Here is a 20,779-nt window from a genome sequence, read left to right on the forward strand (position 1 = left end):
TTCTTTCCATTTGTCTTAATCCATTCCAGGATTTCTCACTCCCATGTGAAGCATTCCCCTGGATTGATATTTTATCTACCACCTGTCTGCCCATTTCCAAATCACATTTAAACATCGTTCAAGTTTAAAGACAACCAGCTGCATAACACCTTCAAATTTAAACACTATCTTTTTGACACCTAACTTCAGATTATGAAAGAGGAACAATTTTTTTTTATTTTCAGAGGAACTGTGTTAAAGACCCTCCGGCCATTGCCTTACTGCTGTTAATCTTGGATATGACACTCGTAAAGACAGCTAGTTAAATTAGACTGACAAGCTCTCATAACCCTGTATTTTATGATATTTTTAATTTCCGATTGCTCTGTTATCTCATCTCTTAATGCAGGTTTTCATATCTTTATATAAATGCGCATTATAGTCACTGATGTGTCGATTCTCAGCCACCTTGGCAAAGCTTTGCTTTCTCCAAAACCAGGCATCCTCATGCTAATGGATGACTTGCCATCATTGACCATGAGCCTCCAGAAGGAGTAACCACTAAATAAGAGTTCTCGAGAGTGATGGTTCAGTTGTGACAGAAATCAAAATAAAATACATAAGACTATTAAGGGAAACCAGTTCGGAGTGTTGTTATCAAACTGAAGCTGAATTCACACGTGTAAATTATGAAACCAACAAACAGATTCTGAGAGGACAGGCAGAAGCTGAATAGAATCTCAATCAGGAAATTTTGGTTCACTTACTTTTTCCAGAATACATGAAATTGTACAAGGCATTGGTGAGGCCAAATTTGGAGTACTGTGTACAGTTTTGGTCACCAAATTATAGGAAAGATATAAACAAAATAGAGAGAGCGCAGAGAAGGTTCACGAGAATGTTGACAGGATTTCAAGGTTTGAGTTACAGGGAAAGGTTGTGCAGACTAAGGCTTTTTTCTCTGGAGCGTAGAAGATTGAGGGGGGGACCTGATAGAGGTGTTTAAGATTTTAAAAGGGATAGACAGAGGAAACGTGGATAGGCTTTTTCAATTAAGAGTGGGGGAGATTCAAATTAGAGGGCATGGTTTAAGATTGATGGGGGAAAATTATAAGGGGAACATGAGGGGAAATTTCTTTACGCAAAGGGTGGTAGGGATGTGGAATGAGCTTCCGACAGACGTGGTCGAGGTGGGATCATTGGTTACATTTAAGGAAAGACTGGATAGTTACATGGAGAGGAGAGGACTGGAGGGGTATGGACTGGGTGCTGGTCAGTGGGACTAGGAGGGTGGGGATTTGTTACGGCATGGACTAGTAGGCCCGAACTGGCCTGTTCTGTGCTGTAAGTGGTTATATGGTTACATGATAGTGCCAGTTTTTAAATAAAATGGATCTGATCCCAGACACTAGGTTAAAAAGGGGATGACATCAATTCCTTTTGCTCCTTGTGGCAGTGGGTGTTCAAGTGGGGGAGGGGGGGGGAATAGGGATGCGATCACTGCTTTTTAATGGATCCTGATACAAGAAACTTATGAGGGCAACCCTTTCACTCAGAGGGCAGCCCGTATCTGGATTGAGTTATAGAAGTGGACAGAATCTTAAGGTACAAAATACATTTGGACAGATTTATTCGGTAGGAAGGGCTCAGAAGTATATGGACAAATAGAATGAGCCCAGAATGCCCTAACTTGGTCAGTCTGATAAATTGTGGGCCAAAGGGACTGTTCTGCATTGTATGCTTCTATGACCCAATTACATTTCTAGTAGTGAAAAAAATTACTCTTCAGTATCTGAGTTCATAATATTTCTGCCTTTGCCATTTTTGTGACTGAACAAAGTTTGCTAAATGAAAACAGGGAAAAAAAGGAGTGGAAGAAATTTGGAGTTTCAGGCAGCATCTGCAGAAAGAGATTGAGATTTGGTCCCAAAATGTTGTCTGTTTTTATTTCCACAGATGCTGTCTGACCTCTTGAGTACTTACAAGGTTTCTGCTTGTATTTCAGATTCATAATATCCACTTTTTTTTTATATTCAGGGCGTAAGTGGTTTTTCAATTGGTAAAATATAACTGACAGGATATTTGATTGTTGTAAGACTAAAAGAGTGATTAAGAAATATTAACCAAGAAATGTGTTTATTTACTTTTGAAACTAATAATAATTATATCATTGATTGTGTATTTAATGCTCAAAATATGTGGATACAGCTCGGAACTTTAAAATTGCCAATGGTAAGCTCACCATTACTGTTGAATGAGGATAGCAGAACCCAATAATCTCACTTCTAGTTTGCTGTTGCCTTCAGCACTATATAATCAAAAAGCAGTACACATTTGCAGAAAGTTTTTTGGATTGGGATAAAGGAATTGAAATACTCAGCTCATTCAAAGTCGAAACAGTTGCAGGATTGTGTCAGTGAAACTAAGAAGAACGAGCTTTAATAGGCTAAATTGTTTCATCTCATCTTAACTGGTTCTGTGAATGTGGAATTGTTTTCAACATGTTTATCAATATTTTCACCTTTGTGGAATAAAAATCTTTAAACAATAACAGAGTGGACCAGCATGCAGCATATTTTACCCTTTTTAAACCAGGACCAGAATTGCATTCAGGAAGGGTGAGAGATTATTTTCCACTGGAAGCCCAGACAGAACCTATGGAAGTTGACATGGCTTTTGGGAGTATAGATTTTGGCCCTCAATCAGACGATCCAGCAAGGTAGGAAATTGAGGTAGATTGTGCATTTATGGTCTAGACTTTTGCTAATTAGGTGATCAGAAAATGCAGACCTGAAGAATTGAGACCTGGCTGATCAAAGAGTTTCTGGATTGGAACTGGAGAATGAGGAAGTGGGGACTGTGCAAATTGAAGATTTAGAGGTTATCATTTATCGAAAGAAAAAAACAAGTCCTAGTCTGGAGTAGCATTATTAAAGTTGTTTTGTTCTAGAAGAGATGAAATACAAGGAATCCAGATACAAATCATAAGGGACATGGCACAGGAACTGGTTTTTCAACACATAATTTCTGTGCTGACCATTGATTGGTCGAGGCATGAAATAAAAATGTATGAAGGCCGTGTTGCAACTGTACTTTCATTTGGCATCATTTGGAGTATCAGCAGTCCTGATCTGATATGGAATTCCAGAAATTTGTTTGCACACTTCTGCTGAGAAACTGATATTGAGTTAAGCACAAATATCCAAAAGCTGCAAGCTGAGTTATGCCTCTTTGCCATTAATTTCAGCCAAGATACATTTTGTTTTTATTCCTCATAATAGTGGAATATTTTATATGAATTTTGATCTTTGCTGCTATTATTTTTCTCTTCAATTGACTTACCTTCTTCCTATTAATCCTGAATATTTTATTATTACAAATGTGTGGTCTCAATCTCTCAGGATTTCATTTGCAGCAAATATGTACTTGATGAAAAATGAAAAGAAAGCATTAATCTTCATTTCTGCCTCTTTTTTCATTTCTCACTCTAAATTCTGTTTTATAAGCATCAGCCCTTGATATCGTCCTTCATATAACCTGAAATTAAATTCACCTTGTCCAACATCAGTTTTTTTTTCTGATTTACTTCTTTGTTCTTTAATGGATTAGTTCCAGAGCTGTACAGATGCTTGGCATGCTCTCCATTTTCCCAAATGCTTCCCCCACCCCCCCCCCACACCTACAGTTTTAAATTATAACAGTATTTCATCTCAAAAAAACTTAATATGCTCTGATCAATGTAATTAAAGTAAAATCTCTATTTATTATATAAATAAATATATATATATGTATGTGTGTGTATATATTTATCTATGTATAGATATATATATCTATATGTATAGATATCTATGTGTATAGATATCTATGTGTATAGATATCTATGTGTGTAGATATCTGTGTGTAGATATCTATGTGTGTAGATATCTATGTGTGTAGATATCTATGTGTGTAGATATCTAGATTTATTGATGGTCTTGCTTATCTTGCATGTTATATATCTGATATAGATATCTATAGATATATAACATGCAAGATAAGCATAGATATCTATAGATATATAACATGCAAGATAAGCAAGACCATCAATAAATCTTGTTATGAAAGTTATGCAACTTTTTATCAGGAATCAGCAATTTTTAGACCTGATTTTTATTTGTGCTTACAATAAATACAAAAGCAATGGTCAGTGTAATTTGCTCATTCACCACTGCCAAATCTTATTAGTTTTAAAAGGTAATGTTCAAAATTTAAATGTATAACATGTTTGTGCTGCAATTCCTCTCACTTTCCTTACCAAATATAATGATAAACAGAATCAATAAATCCTTGGAAATTTGATCTAATCTGTTTAAATGTGGAAATGACTCATTTTATTTGCAAGGTTCTTCAGTTACACTTCATAAACCAGAAAAGCAATGTTACACAATTTATGAGCAGAAGATTTTATACTTCTAAAAACACTTTTCTAGTTCAGTGCATTTATTGTGATTCTTTCTGAATGTTTAATTTGTCTCTTTCTATACCTCGACATTATGATTTTAAGATGGTTTGCTTTTATTCGTATTAAATTCATTTTGTAACTTTGTTTTATTACTGATTGCATGGTCTAACTGGATTTTGATCAGATTAATTTTCTGAAAAATAATTCAACCTGTTTTGGATAAAAAATGGTCTATTTTTAGTGAAAACCTGTTTTTGTTGTTATAGATTATTTGCAATGATCTTGAATGGCAATTTTTCTAAAAAAAAAAGAATTGGATTTTGCCAAAACACATTGACAGCTGACAAGGAATAATTGCAGGCTGACCAAATTGAAATTAAAGGTTTTAAATGGATGATCATTACTCCCTATCTTGAATTTGGTGTAAAAAGAAAGGACAATTAGCAGATACAGGGAAGCCCTCAGAGAATATTCATATCCAGCTGTGAAGAATCGCTTGGCTCTTCGTTAAGACAACAGACAAACAAAGCCCAAAGTTATCCATTCTAATTTGCACTAAAATTGCTCTCATATCTTTGGCTAACCTAAATCATTTTGTCTTTGTGGCAATGCAGCCAACTCAGCATAATGATTATCCACTCAACATCCCAAGGTACATCATATATCATATGGAATGGTGGAACAAGTCTTGTGACTGTGATTAATAGGAATGCAAATTTAGAACTGCTATATGTCACTAACCATAAAGAGATTTTAATTATTATTTTGAGAAGTGTTCGTTATTTTTCAAAAATCTGGAGAGATTAATTTGATGTCACTCTCTGTGGTACTGTTTAAAATGCCCGGACAATAACTGATCCTCACCAGAAAGCGTAGGAAACCGCTGCAAAATATCTAACAAAATTTGCAATTAAACCTCTGCCTTACCTGGAGGGTCCATTTATGGTCTTGGATGAAGTTGAAGGGGTTGATGTTGATATACTTTCCACTATTTGCCATCAAACCACTTTGCCAAATTATATACAATATGTTTAACCTAATCTACTGCATTCTTGCGCTTGGTGGGGTACCCTTCGGCATCGGTGAGACCAAATGCCAGTTGGGTAAACACTTCACTGAACACTTTAGTTCTGTCTGTGCTTGAACTTCCTGTTGCCAATTATTTCAACTCCGCAATCATTCCTACACAGATCTGCCTGTGCTCAGCCACATCTATTGTCAGACTGAGGCTTAACATAAACTTGAGGAACAAGACATTATATTCTCTCGGGACAGCTTTAAACCTAACGGTATGGGCATTTTTTTCTAATTTTAAGTTACCACACCTCCATCTGGTTACACTGTTTCCATCTCTTCTTTAACTACTTTTCTCTGCCACATGCCCCCCACCCTTCCCAGTGGCCTCTCCCTCTCCCTCCACCTATAACACCTTAGGACAGAAATAGGATATTCAGTTGATCGTGTCTGTCCCACTATTCAATCACAAACTGATCCATTTCCCCACCCAGCCCCACTGCCCAGCCTTCTCCCCATAACCTTTGATGCCATGGCTAAACAAGAACCTATAAATCTCTGCCTTAAATACAGCCAATGACCTGGCCTCCACAACAACCTATGGCAACAAATTTCACAGATTTACTACTCCCTGGCTGAAGAAATTGCGATTGCACTTCCTTTTCTAAAAGGATGCCCTTTAATCCTGAAGTTGTGCCCTCTTGAGCTAGACTTGCCCATCATGAGAAACAACCTTTCTACATCTACTCTGACCACACCTTTCAACATTCAAAATGTTTCCATGAGATCCTCCCTCATTCTCTTAAATTCCAATGAATACAGGCCAAGAGCTGTCAACGTTCCTCGTATGATAATCTTTTTATTCCTCGAATCATCCGAGTGAACCTCCTTTGAACCCTCTCCAATGTCAGCACATTGTTTCCTAAATGAGGTGCCCTAAACTCCAAGTGAGGTCTGAGTGAAAAGTCAAAGTCCGCAGATGCTGTGATTAGGGTAAAAACATACCAAATGCTGGAGGAATTAGGCCGGTCCTTTCAGTGTCCATGAAAAGCAAAGATATATTGCCAACATTTTGGATTTGAGCCCTTCTTCAAGGAATAGGCAGAATGAGCGAGAAGGAGGAAATCTTAGAAAGTCTCAGAATTCAGACAATGCCGACTGGAGAAGAAATCCAGACCAACATGTGTTCATTGGTATGATAGAGGGAGAGAATAATTTATCAAGTTTGTGTGAAAGGAGAGGGGGAAAAGGGAGAGATAGAGTTGGATGAAGGTGATGGGGAAGAAATGGGAGGGGGATGGTTTGTGGAGGTTAATGAAAGACAGAGAAGTTTATATTAAAAATGCCATCCAGTTGGAGGGCGCCCAGTTGAAAGATGAGGTGTTATTCCTCCAGTTTGCAGTGGTCTCAAGTCTGGCAGTGCACGAGGCCATGGACAGACATGTCAGCGAAGAAATAGGATGTGAAATTAAAATTGATGGCCACTGGGAGATCCACACTATTGCAGCACACACAGCCTAGTTTCTCATATCCATCCAAGTGAGGTCTCCACGGTGACTTATAAAACATCAGCATCATCTCCCTGCTCTTATATATCTCTTGAAGTTAATGCCAACATTACATTTTCCTTCTTCACTACTGACTCAACCTGCAAGTTTACCTTTAGTTTATGATGAAATGGCGAGGTAGACTTGATGGGCTGAATAGCCTATTGCTGCTCCTATGTCTTATAGTCAAACATGATGGAGAGTGTTTTTGGTGTGAAAAATGCCTTTTGCTAATGCTATCATGAACAAATGAATCAGCCACAAGTAAATTGGTGGTGAAAATCAAATAGGTTTCCTTTCAGATCATGTGACCTCAATACCTGGTTTCTCTCCATACCTCTTGATCCCTTTGGCCACAAGGGTCGGATTCAACTATTTTAAAAAAAAAATCAAATGAACTGACCTCGTGACTCTCTGTGGTAGGGAGTTCCACATTTTCACAACTCTGAATGCTCCAAGTGAAGAAGTTTCTCCACATCTCAGTCATAAATGGCTTCCCCCTTATCTTTAGACTGTGGCCCCATGTTCTATTCTTCCCCAACATTAGCAACACTCTTCTTGCATCTAACTTGTATCGTCCTGTTAGAATTGTATACGTCTCAGTGAGATCTCTTCTCTTCCTTCTAAATTCCAATGATTTTAACCTTAGACCATCCATCAGGCTTACCATCCCAGGAATTAATCTGGTGAACCTTTTCTGCACTGCATTAATAGCAAGAATGTCCTTCCTCAGATTAGGAGGCCAAGACGATGCATAATACTCAAGGTGTTGCCTCACCAAAATCCTATATAACTACAATAAGAGCTCCCTGCTTCTACACTCAAAGCCTCTTGCATTAAAGACCAACGTGCTATGCTTCTATGCTGTTCACTTTCTTCACTGCCTGCTGTACCTGCATTTCAAAGTTCAATGACTGGTGTGCTATAATCCCTAGTTTCCTCGCATCTCCCCTTTTCCTCATTTATCACCATTCACATAATAAGCTGCCTGCATGCTTTTGCCACCAAAGTGGACAACTTCACATGGATCTGAATTATTACTGCAAATGCCACGTATTTTCCCAATCTCCTCATCTCTTCCTAGTCTCTTGTATTCTTCCTCACAGGTCACACTTGCCACCCAGCTTAGTGTCAACTGCAAACCTAGAGATGTTACCTTTTCCCCGAAAGAACTTTTGATTGAAGTCCTCTAAGTGGATCAAAAAAAGAGCTTAATGTCATAATGCTTATGACTTTGGTGGCTGTCAAAGGCTAAAAGTGGGTATGATTAGGGGACCAAAATCCCAGTCAGCTGAGATTTTTTAAAAAAGCTACAATAAAGGTAGGCAGTGTTGTATAAGAATATAGTAAGTGGGCCAGCTTTCTGTGTCAAGAAACACATCATCTGTTAATATTGCCAGTGAACAAGTTGGAAAAAAAAATCAAGAACATTTTACAGTGTCCATAAACGGTAAAGAAATATTACTGAAATGTCTGTAATTCTGTATATCAGTGGTTCTCAACATTTTTCTTTCCACTCATATCCCACTTTAAGCAATCCCTATGCCATCAGTGCTCGGTGATTAGTAAGGGATTGCTTAAGGTGGGATATGAGTGGAAAGGAAAAAGGTCGAGAACCACTGCTGTATATTGTTAGCTCCTATGGACGCTGCTGGACCTGCTGAGTTTCTCCAGCATTTGTGTTTTTACTACAATCACAGCATCTGCAGACTTTTGTGTTTCACTCCAGTGAACTAGTTGGAGATGGGGCCTCCAATTTTTTTTAAGCCCTCCCCTTTCTTCTTCAAGCACTGTTCCCACCAACACCAACTACTTCATGCACCATCTCTGAACTCATCACTTCCCATCACCTCCCTGGCACGGCCTCCAACATTATTGTTTCCCCCCACCCCCCATCCATTTTGACCTCTTATACAAGATCTACAAACCTGATTGTCCTGGCAGAACCATCATGCCCACATGCTCCTGTCCCAGCGATTTGGTCTCCACTTTCCTTGACTCTGTTTTGCTTCCCCCCTCCCCCCCCACAGGTCTAGTCTAGTCCCTCCCCAACTACATCCAGAACACTATATATGCCCTCCAGTTTTTTGAACTCAATCACCTCATGTTTACCATGGACATCCAATCCTTATACATCTCCATTCCCCCCCCCCCCCATATTGAAGGCCTCAAAGCCCTTTGTTTCCTCTGGACAATAAACCCTACCAATTACATTTTGCCACCTCCTTCCTCCAGCTGGCAGGACCTGTCCTCACCTCAATAATTTCTCCTTAAACTCATCTCACTTTCTCCAGGTCAAAGGAGTAGCCACGGTACTTGCATAGGCCTCAGCTATACCTGCCTTTTTATTGGCTGCATGCAAGCCTATTACAAGCCTCAACTCTTTCTCTGCTCCATCAATGACTACTTTAGTGCTGTCTCATCCACCCATGATGAGCTCGTTGACTTCATCCACTTTGTTGCCAACTTTCAACCTGACCTCATATTCACTTGGTCCACTTCTAGCAACTCATTTCCTTTCCTTGTTCTCTCGCTCAACTCAGACAAACTCTCCTCCTCGAAAGACATCTTCTCCAAATTCAAGATTCAATTTATTATCATAGTGTTATATTACATTGAAATTTCTTTTTGCCTCCTGCAAGGCAGACAGATTCACCACTGGTAGAAATTGCCTAAGCACCTCTTACAGACTTACAGTTAGATTTGCAGTCAGAGGAAGAGAAGCAAAGGAGAGTCCCCCCCCCCCCCCCCAGAGTCACCGAGCATCCATGGGTTTGCCTCCAGTGCTTCTGCAGCCACACAGAGTCCAGTCCAAACCATCAGCAATCTGAGCTCCAGATTCAAACGTCCAGCACAGTCAGGAACTCTTTAGCCCCCTAGGCACCGCCTCATGTCCTGATTCTGAAAACTGGTACTCCTCCAGCCAGTTTGAGCCAGTCTCCAGCAGCCTGCAGCCTGGCTCGAGTCTCCCAACGGCAGCCCCCAGCTTTCCGTGGGTTCCTCTCCTCGAGTCACCTGCAGCCGACCGCATGCACTGGTCCCTCAGCAGCAGAGCATCCCTCACTGGTCCGCTGCCATGGTCAGTGTCCTGTGGGTCGTCTCCTCCTCCTCTTCTCTCTTTCAAAAGAGGAAGATGCCGACACTAAATTATTTGCTTAGCTACTGAACATTTCTTATCAAGTTACTCTTTGATCCTGCATGATGTTTCTGAATGTGTTGTGCTTTTTATGGCCTTGATCTCCCATCAAGGTCAGGTAAACATCTGTCACCAACAAAGCAGGACTAAAGATCAAATGCAAGCACAACAAGTTGAGCTAAAATACCATTCGCTTATTGTCTTTGCTGGTTAGATGGTTGAATCAGGTGTTAAATGTAGATTGATGTTGAACAAGATCAGTGCTAATGCAATACAGTGAAAAGCTGACAGAAAAATCATCACTGGTCCACGCAATAAAACAGGTTGAATTAGGATAATTGTCGTCTTTTGTAAAATTAACAATTTACATTTTTATTATATTTTTATTTATAGCCTGGTCGAAGCCGATTCCTGCCATTTAAACCCGAACAGCCCAATTGCACCCAAATTAACCTACAACCCCCGTATGTTTTGAAGGATGGAGGAAATTGAAGCACCCAGCGGAAACATAGGGAGAATCTCACAGTCGACGCTGGATAGAATCCCACGTCGATGGAGCTGTAATAGGTAAATATTGAACCACGCTGAGAAGAAATTTCTTCAGTGCATTGCCCCACTAAAAAATTCATACGCTTGGTGTATAAAAGCATTGTACTGAGCAACAGAAATTCTAAATCATCTAGCACAGAGGGACACCATTCAGCTCATCATTTCGATGATGCCAAATTTTAGGTTAATCCCACTGCCTCAGTCAAGGTCAAGGGACTGCAGATACTGTTGTCTGATGCAAAAAAAAAGACAACTGCTAAAGGAACTCAATAGGTCAAGCAACATCTGTAGAGGAAAACGGATGGCCATTGCCTTCCCTCCACACCTGCTGCTCATCCTGGTGAGTTTCTTCAGGATGTTTTTGTTTAAAATACTCCAGCACTCAACTGGTTACAGATTTTCTCATTCATTTGGTTCTATTTGACTCATTTTTCTCTGAACCTCTGAGAGGAATCTCTGTTTCCTGGCAGTTTTTATTTGCAAATATTTTTATCTGTAGATTTTACCGCTTTCTTAGTTAGTCAATCTGTCTATCACCAACATTAAGTAGTGTCAGAATACAAGAAAAAGGAATAAAAACATTTTGACCTCCACTAAGGGCCGAGTAGTTTGTATTAGATTTATCCTTCAGTCAAGTTCACCTTTCCATGCCTATATTTCACAGGTAAGGCATTGAACAAGTTCCTTCAGGGTAGCCTGAGCAAGAAGGTAAAGATTCATAGGATCTATGGTGAATTGACCATTTGGAATTGGCTGCCCCATAGAAGGAAGTGTGTAGCGGTGGAAGTGTTATTCCAGCTGGAGCTCCGCACAACAAGATACAGATCAGTTGTGACATGGAAAGAAAGATGACAGATGGACTTTAATCCACCAAGTGTGAGGTGTTGCACTTTGAGAGGTCAAATGTAAAAGAAACAAAAGCAATTAGTGACAGGACTCATAAAAGCATTGATGTGTGGAGGGAACTGTGGATTCGGGTCCACAGCTCCTTGAACATGGCCATGCAAATAGGGTAGAAAAGAAAGCATATGGCACGAGTGCCTTCATTGGCCAGGGCATTGAGATCCAAAGTCAGGAAGTCGTTAGCAGCTAACTATATAGTACCTTTAGTTAGGCTACACTTGAATTATTGTGTGCACTTCTGGCCACTCCATTACAGAAAGTATTTGGAGATTTTGGTAAGGGTAGAAAAGAAATTAACTAGGATGGTGCCTCGATTAGAAGGTATGAGCTATAAAGAGAGGTTATACAAACTTTGTTGTTTTCTCTGCAATGTCAGAGGCTGAAGGTAGAACTGATAGTGTTCAGGTGCCTTGCTATTAGGTATGGGCGATCGTGTCTCCCCATCCATCGCTGTCTCTGATCCTCTGAGATGTAGTTGTCGCCTCCCCTGTTTCTAACCATGATGTGAATCCATCTCTCATTTTCATTCTCAATCTGCCTCTGCTTTTTCCTTCCATCTTTCCAGTTGTAACTAAATGCTCTAATGTATCTCTTCACATGATGCATCCAAAGAATTTTGATTGCTGTTTTCATATTCTTTGAAGTAATGTACATTTTGTTTTCATTCTTTGTAGAACTTTGTTATCCTGTTCATTTATGATATGCGTAGCTTTCTTCTGAGAACCCACATCTCTGCTGCATTGATTCTTTTTTCCACTCCATTTGTGCTGGTCCATGACTCACAGCCATACATCAATATAAGAAAAATCTAGCAGCTGAGAGTTTGAAGGCGGACGTCAATGTTCATTAGGATGTTTCTCATTTCTATAAATGGTGCTCTATTCTCTGCTGCGCTATTATTGCTTTTATGTCTATTTGACATTTGCCATCAGATACTCTTCATGATCCAAGGTACTTGAAGTTGTGAACTTGTTTCAGGATTTCATTTCCCAATACGAGTAGGGAATATATCAGTTCCCAGAACTGATATAGAAGTTTATAAAATTAAGGAATGCCTAGATAGGGTGCACAGTCCAAATCTTGTTCCAAGTGTAAAAAGTATTGTATACTAGAGGATATTTATTTAAAGTAAGGGGGAGGGAGAGTTTAAAGGATCTGCAGGGCAATATTTTTTACACCTAGGTGCATAGAAAAGCCTGTGATGGAAGCAGATGCTATAGCAGCATTGAAGAGGCTTCCAAATAAAGACATGAACATCCAGGGAATAGAGGAATATGTATTGTGTGCAAGCATTAATGTTTTAGTTTAATTTGTGCACCATGCAACCACAGACATCATGGCTGAAGAATCTGTGTCGAGGCTGTCCTTCTCTACTCTGTGCTCTATTTACTGCACCAAATAACAGGTTTATGTTTTATAGGAAGAATTGTCTTAAAAATACAAAGATGAGCTTGTTGCTCCTTTCATCTAAGAAAGTACATTTCTCTTCAGAATTAGGATCAGGATCAGGTCGATTGGCAAAAACATGCGTCATGAAATATTTTTATTCTGCAGCAGCAGGACAAGGGGCAAAATTGCAATAATTTACGATTTCTTAAATATAAGATTTTTAAAAATAAATAACTAGTGCAAAAAAGAGAAAAGGTGAGGTAGTGTCCAGAGGTTCAAAAATCTGATGGTGGAGGGGAAGAAGCTGTTATTGTTATGTTTTGTGTGTATCTTCAGGCACTGTAGCCCGCCTGATAGTAGCAGTGAGAAAATGGTGATGGTCCTTGATGATAGAAGCTGTGTTCTTGAGACACCTTAATGGAAAGAAGATTTATGTCCATGATGGTGCTGGTCAAGTTTACAACTATCTGTACCCCGCTCTCTTCGTTTGGCTTTGCACAAAGTGATTCTTTATATCCATATTAGTTCCTTGGAGTTCTTCCTTCACCTTGGTGAAAATTCGTAATTGTTTCTCCTGCGGTTTTAAACCCTAGTATCTATTGGTACACATGGGGAATAGAGAGAGAATAATTAAATGATGTACACCTGTCATTTCTGCTATAATTTGCACTGCAGTAATTCAGAAGAAGTGGGAGAGTCAGGCAATACAAGTGTTGCATATCAGAGCTTGTCTGAGCAGTGACAGGGATCCATTCCAATTTGTCTATCATAACATCAGCTCTATGGCAGATGTCATCTCACTGACTCTACACAAAGCCCTGGAGCACCAGGACCAGCAAAGATACATACATCAGGATGCTCTTTATCGACTTATTTAACACCATCATCCCCTCAAAATTATTCAGAAAACTCCAAGACCTGGAACTCAGGACACCATTATATAATTGGATCCTTAATTTCCTCACCTCCAGATGATAATCGGTGAGGAATGGTAAGAACGTCAGTTCTGCAAACTATTTCAGAACCGAGAACCTCAGGGCTGCGTTGTTAGCCCCCTGCTCTCCTCACTTTACACCTATGACGGTGTGGCTCAGTATGACAGCAGCACCATCTACAAATTTGCTGACGATACCACGGTAGTAGGTTGTACAAAAAGGGATGATGAGTCAGCCTACAGGAGGGAGATTGAAAACTTGCCTGAATGTTGCACTAACAATAAACTCGTGCTCAATGTCACCAAAACTAAGGAGCTGATTGTTGACTTAAGGAAGGGAAAAACAGAATTGTATAGTCCAGTGATCATTGGTGGAAATGGTGAGCAAATCCAAAATCATTCTTTCATTAAATATTGCAATTTAATTTACAGGTAATTGCCATTTTCCATTATGTCTCTCCTGTACAACCTGTTTCACCTATGTACCCCTTTCCCCCACATGGATGCTGAACAATACAATGAAAGATGTTAGAAAATCATCCTTAGTCATCTGTGCTAAATGTCTGGGCAGTATTTATTCAGTCCCAAAAATTAAACTGATAGAACAAAATTTTAGAACCAAACTACAAAATCCAGTTTTCCCTATAATGTATGTTTAATACATATGGTCATGAACAATGTTTATGTATCATTTTTACTCTTTAAGTTGGATATATTGTGTTGCCATGAAATTTTTCTTAGGTCATTTATGTCTCCCTTTACTCATCATACAAAACACCATGAGACATCAGTTTTTTTCCCCAAATCGTTTATTGATCAAGAAGTAACATAATAAAATAGTTGTTTTTTTTAACCTTTTTTCAGAAAATCAATGGAAATTAGGTATTATTAGGACATCAAATGCAATGAAAATTGCCTTTGAAAGCAGTGACTTTCATCATTTATTACAGAACCACTAGTTCTGGGTTCATTACCAAGACTTAGTGTATTGCCCTTCAGATACAAGCTAGGCTTCTGTTTCCAATTCCTTGGACATACCTCAGGGGGAGTCGATGAACTATTGATTTTTATTGAAACAAATCCTTTCCCTTGTTAGTTTCCTGAATTTGAAACACATCTTCATGATGGATTTTGTCAAGTGATGGATTTTGTCAAGTGAATTGGTTTTAAAGCAAGTTCAATTTAATTTGCCTGTCCAATGGTTTGAAAGTCAGCTACCGATTCCATATATAAGTGACCACCTCTTTGATATAACTCAGTTGTCTGGCAAAGACAATGTGGTGATGGATGTTCTGTTGTCAGAACTGCACCATGACCTTCTTTCCTCTTCCTGTGTTTCGAGCTATTTCATGTCGTTTTTCACAATTTATCTCCTTTAAACTGTGACAGTACAACTAGACCCGATGATAGTTCTTGATTTTTAAAGAACACTTATTCCATAATAATCCATCACCATTTCCTGCAGATAGAGTTTACCTTTTATGACCTAAAGGTTAAAATAACTCACAGTTATTGCATTTATAGTTGGATTAAATATATCGGTGTGTTTTGCTAGCATTCTCATCAGTTTGACATATGAAGCTTAGGCTGATGACTTGGGAAAAAAAAGCTTTAAAAACTTTATTTCTGCTCACCTCTGTTAGTCGTGTTGAGTCATACAAAGAATGGAATGCAGATCAATTTCATTGTGTGGGCAAATCTCTTGCCTGCAAAAACGCAAAAGGAGGAAGAGAACGAGGATGTGGAAGAAAGTTAAAGGCGCGGTTGAATGACCTTAGTTTCTGCTGAGGATCTCAGTATCAGGAGGCAGATGCAGACTGCGGGCACTTCTGACAAACCTTGGACCAGGATTTGCAGTAATTTCGGCACATTAGTGGCCAGTGGCATTCACACGGTAAAAGCATGAGTCGACACCACCTCCAATATAGATGAGGCAAGTCATTTTGTCTTGATATTCAACCAACAATATTAACCATGCTGAATATGGTAATATTAATACCTGATTTGACCGAAAGAGTTTTGATTACAAGTTTGCAAGGGCATGTCAAAACATGGTCATTGTACTGGGATGACTTCAACTCCAAACTACACTTGCCTAAGCTCCCCACCTTAATGACCACTGGCATCACAGACATTGCAGAGAGATAAATGGAGCCCCTACCTTCATGAGGAAAGTTAAAGGGATCATTTTGCTGATGAAACAGCCAGAAATATCTCCTAACTCATAAAGTGGATAAAAATGAAAAATAAAATCTCCATTGTGTCTCATTTCCTCTCTTACCCTTCCACTCTTGATGATCATTCAGTCTGAGTTTCATCACAGATCATCAACTCAAGACCCTATCAAAACAATGGTGTCAAGTTAGTGTACACTAGAGATAGACCACAGGTGCTAACGACTTCTTTAAAAAAGATACATGAATTTTACAGCAAAAGCTGTGGATGAACCAAAAGATCCACAATGTGTTCTGTTTTTTTGTGATTTCTTGTCATATTTTAAGTCTACTTCAAGCATACAAAATCACAAAGTGCAATATGACATTGAACATTTGTTTTCTGCATTAACACTTGGATGTCTTCCCTGCTGATCTTGGCGGATTCAGCGACGAATATAGTGAAAGGTTTCACCAGGACATTGTGACCATGGAAAAGCAGAATCCATCAATGCTGGCTGACTATTGTTAGACACCCACATGAGAGGCATCAGATGCTGAGTACAAATGAAAATAAGCGGCAAAACATTTTTAGGTTAGTTAAACTAACATAATGCATCAGCACCATTATGCGATTAAACATACTAAATTCAATAAAAATTTTATTTTCTCAATAATTTTATTGTGAATAAAGATTATTTTTGGAAAAAAATATATCATGTTATTACATTTAAAATGATTAAGGGATTAATTTTAAAATGGAAGCAACATTATAAATAATAATTTCCATTGAAAATTGCATTTGCTTATGGAAATTTTCCAATGGAATTTCTATGGAAAATTGCTCAGTAACTACCATATATTTTGACATATAAGTCGAGTCATGAAACCCAAAAAAACATTCTCAAAAAGGTGGGGGTCAATTCATATGGCAGATATACTTGTGAGACCTTAAATTCACCAAAAGAAAAACAGATTGATGTCAATTCAGCATTTAAGTCGATGCTGGAACTACCTCCCCATCGCCAGCACCACTGCTTCCCCAACACCTCCCCACTGCTGGGTGCCAACATAACCATTCCTACCTTGGGCTCTGAGGTCACCGTCGCCTCTCCTGCTTGGTAGGCCAAGGTCCTTGATCCTGCCAGGAGCTCCAGCTCCGTGGGCCATCCCACTGCTGCCTGGTAGGCTGAGGTTTTGTTTTGCTTACTTAATTTACAGCTTTGTTACTTGCAATTGAGGTTTTTAAAAAAAAAAATTGTGGGTTATTCCTTGGAGGCCCAGACAGCCCAAAAAATGGGGGGTGGAGGGGGAGGTCGACTTATTTACTGGATATAACATAAAACCATTAAAATGAGGCTAAAAAAAGAGGGTTGATCTATTTGCCAGTCGACTTGTACACCGAAATGTATGGTATACAAAAGCAAAAGGTGCATTTTCCACATAATGTTTTATTTTGTGCATAATAAATTGATCTACACTCACTTGAACAGCAGCAGCCGTGCACACTGTTTCTGTTGCAATTCATTAATTTCACTGAAACTACATTTCAGAAGTAGTGCACAAAGCATAGCCATCACTTTATTTTTAAGTTAATATGAACAGCCGAGGATAAATGTCCCTATCAGTGTTTTTAGAGTGTTTTGTCGATGACCTTCAAATCAAAATAAAATCATACCATTGCAGTTCACATTTCTGGACCTTTACATAGTGCAACAGTTATAAGACTTTTTTTTTTCTCCAATGGATGCAGCCAGAATAATCTGATAGCAGTATCATACAATGTGTAAGACACAAAAGTCCTGGAGAAACTCAGTAGGTCACAGAGTATCCAAGGGAAGCAAAGATCCTATAAGTCTCTGCATGGCCAGCGGAGTTTCTTTCAGCACTTTGTGTACTGAATTCCCATCATAGCGCCTGAAAGCTTTCCTGTTTAAGACTCTGTCAAGATTAAAAAAAAGAATTAGGCATATGTCATTTCCTGTAATTAATAGATGATGCATATTAAAAATATAGTTTTATGAAATGTCATTTTAAAAATGGAAGCAGAATCCTACATCCAGGATTTCACCTTATCTCGTGAAATAAAGCCATCGCTGCACAGTGTACTTGTCTAGCCTTAAGGGACAACAGTGTCAAAAGTATATTGTTGAGATGGGTGGTGAAGTAGCAGGTAATTTCAGATTAGAGTCATGGACCAGAACAGGCAATATGAGATTTGGGCACTGGGACTGGCTTTCAATTGCAGTGAAGGACTGAGATTGCCCGCAGACAGGACTCAAATTGGAACAAAGTATAGCCTGCACCTGTGGAACGAGCTGTTGACAATAGTGTATATTGGAAATAGCCGGAGGGAATAGTCAAGGATTGGGTCAGATGAGAAATGTTAGCGATAAACTAAACTGATAATGAGAGTCAGTAATGGACTGAACATGGATAGGAGTCAGGAATGTGGAAAGGCGACGAGAGAGAAATAGAGAGTGTGACTAAAAGCAAATATAGACTGTGGCTGAAACTAATCATGGGTGGAAAGTGGGGAGTCAAAGATAAACTCGATGTATAATAGAAAGCACAAGGTTGTTGGGAGTAATTGGACTATTCTGTTGGAACAATCAAATTGACTTTTATTCGGCCAAGAAGTTCAGACTTATCTGATTCTACTTTTTTTAAATGTGTGAACACATAGAAGTAACAGGGGTAATATGACATCTATATCACATTCTTCTTAATCAACCTAATAAACTAAAACATAGAACAGAAGCCAGTCCAGGACAGTACCTGACCTTCAGCCACAATATTGTGCTGACCTCTGAAAAAACATAACTTTCCACTTTTTATCCCATCCATGTGTCTAATAGAAAATAAGACAGTACGGAACAGTACAGACCATCTGGGTTCACAAAATGCATTAGAATATATTGATCAGGTAGTCCTGCTGTTTTGAAATTAAATTCTACTTCCACCTGGGTATATTGTCTCAAATTTGCAGCCTCTGCCCTGTCATTGGTGTGTACATTGTTCAGCAAGCTGAGGCAACAATGCAGAAGAATTTGTGTCACTCTGCCAGTAACCTTGAGAAAACTTCCTGAAACTCTTGTATCTGCTTCTCAATTGCCAACTAAACAGGGAGCCGAAAGTTACATCGGCTACTTTCTGCCACTTGTCATAAATATTTTTTATCCCTTTAAGACCATAAAGTGTCTGAAATTCTAGAGTTTTATTCCTACAGGGAGTCAGCTACTGTTTAATCTTGGCTTGATTATTCCACTGTCTTTCAGCCTATGGCTCCACCAGAGTCGATCTACCAACATAAACATATCCAGAACGTTTCAACATAAAAAAGACGGTTAACCTGTTGAAACTGCTGGGCCTGGGCATTGTAACAATGAGCACGTCAGGGGATTAAAATAAAGTAAATAAACACATCAATATGTAGGGAATCGGCAGATATGGTTCAGGTACAGGCAGAAGAGATTTACTTTAATCTGACTTCATGTTCGATGGGTCGAGTGGGCTGTTCGCATTTGTACTGCCCCAGGCTTATCGATTGCATTGGTTCCCCATCTGAGGGGAAAAAAATCAAATTTTAAAATTCTCATCCTTGTATGCAATCCTCTCTTTAGCCTTACCCCTGCAATTCCTTGTCATCTCTTCAAGCTTTATAATCCTCTGAGATTTCATTTATAGTACATTCTAAATGTAGCCTTGTGTGACAATTAATGGAACCTTTACCTTTAACTTGTATCGTTGACTTTCTCAAATATTCAAAAACAATAACCTCCCTGTCAAATCATTTTAAAGTAATTATTTAAAAAAAAATGAAAAACACTTATAGTTGAATATATTTAAACTAATTCAGCTATTTCAAAACCTCACATCTTAACTCAACTTTAGCCCTTGAAATGAATGGATGTAAACCAGGTACAGACTCAGCAAGATTTCCAGCACACATGCTGGGAATTGCTGGAAGTCAGAATTCTGAAAGGGACTCCTTAAATAGATGGAGCACAGTTTGCAAAATTTCAAGTGAACATCGCTCTGCACTTTTGGTACTTCCAGTCGTGCATTCTTGTGTTGAGCGTCCTGGTACCCACACAAAGAAATGCTTGCAGTTTCACAGAGAGCTATTAATATTTTTCAGCTATCTCTCTGCCTCGAATGACAGTGCAAAATTAAAATTTCACTTTTGGTACATTCAGGTAGAAATGGCAGTCTTTTCCAGTTTTAAAGAATCTATGTTTGCAAGCACAATGATTGATGCCATCTTTCATTGCACATTATTCACTTCATCAGACTACACAAGTTTGCATGTGATTTAGCAAACCTATTTGTCTTCATTCTGTGGAGTTTTAGTTCAAGAGTAATCAGAAATGCGGGTCATATTTCTTAAAGAGCAACACAAGGTTAGAACGGTGTTAAACAGGAAATCCCGCAGGCGCAGTGATTGTCGTGCAATACACAAAAGTGCAAGAGTACCTCATCAGGACATCTGAAGGAAGCAAAGGGTGACCAATGTTTCGGGTCTGAGCCTTTCGTCAAGGTATGAGCCTTTCGTCAAGGTATGAGCCTTTCGTCAAGGTATGAGCTCATGACCTGATGAAGGGCTCAGACCTGAAATGCTGGTTACCCTTTGCTTCCTATAGATGTTGTGTGACCTGTTGATCTTCACCACACTTTTGCGTAAGATCAGAATTGAAGTAATTTACTTTTACTGGAGTTGAACAACAACACTGT

General features: G+C 39.0%; 1 long non-coding RNA gene across 2 annotated transcripts in view; it reads left to right on the forward strand.

Moving 5' to 3' along the window:
* Positions 1–20,779, forward strand: part of LOC138748295 (uncharacterized) — a 224,203-nt gene that overhangs the window by 85,055 nt on the left and 118,369 nt on the right. For both annotated transcript variants that reach the window (XR_011347921.1, XR_011347920.1), the window contains exon 2: positions 10,511–10,684. This is a non-coding gene — a long non-coding RNA (uncharacterized lncRNA). The remainder of the gene's footprint in view (positions 1–10,510; positions 10,685–20,779) is intronic.

This window comes from Narcine bancroftii, chromosome 13 (genome assembly GCF_036971445.1).
Source record: "Narcine bancroftii isolate sNarBan1 chromosome 13, sNarBan1.hap1, whole genome shotgun sequence".
NCBI lineage: Eukaryota > Metazoa > Chordata > Chondrichthyes > Torpediniformes > Narcinidae > Narcine > Narcine bancroftii.